The sequence below is a fragment of the Acyrthosiphon pisum genome, chromosome X (genome assembly GCF_005508785.2).
Source record: "Acyrthosiphon pisum isolate AL4f chromosome X, pea_aphid_22Mar2018_4r6ur, whole genome shotgun sequence".
NCBI classification, from domain to species: Eukaryota; Metazoa; Arthropoda; class Insecta; order Hemiptera; family Aphididae; genus Acyrthosiphon; species Acyrthosiphon pisum.
In genome coordinates, this window is record NC_042493.1 from 24,716,434 (window position 1) to 24,716,878 (window position 445).

The window sequence follows — 445 nt, forward strand, 5'->3', positions numbered from 1 at the left end:
GGGATTCTGTGCTCCAGCGTAAAAATAATAACTATCAAATCAATTCAGTAAGTACGATAGTTAAGCTAAGTTGTGCCCCAAAATACCCCACTATGTTGCACAGTTCTCCCCCACGCTAATAGCGCCACTGGTCATGATATTATTGATATACTTATCGCTTATAAAGACCAGAAGTTACAAGTAATAAATTCGATACCGAAGATATGGTGATAAATGATTATCAGTGTACCTACCTACTTCCGAAAATAACTTTTATTGTTAACATACATATTATTATAAGTAATTGCCAATTGGATTATTGGACTATCACGTCTTGTCGCTAATCATATCAGCTGTTATTTGTATTGTTAATTTTGTTCTGTGCACGATTGCCACGATCACGGTCTTAGAAGATAAGTTAGAAGGTATCTTCTAAGACCGTGGCCACGATTATCTATAATATTAT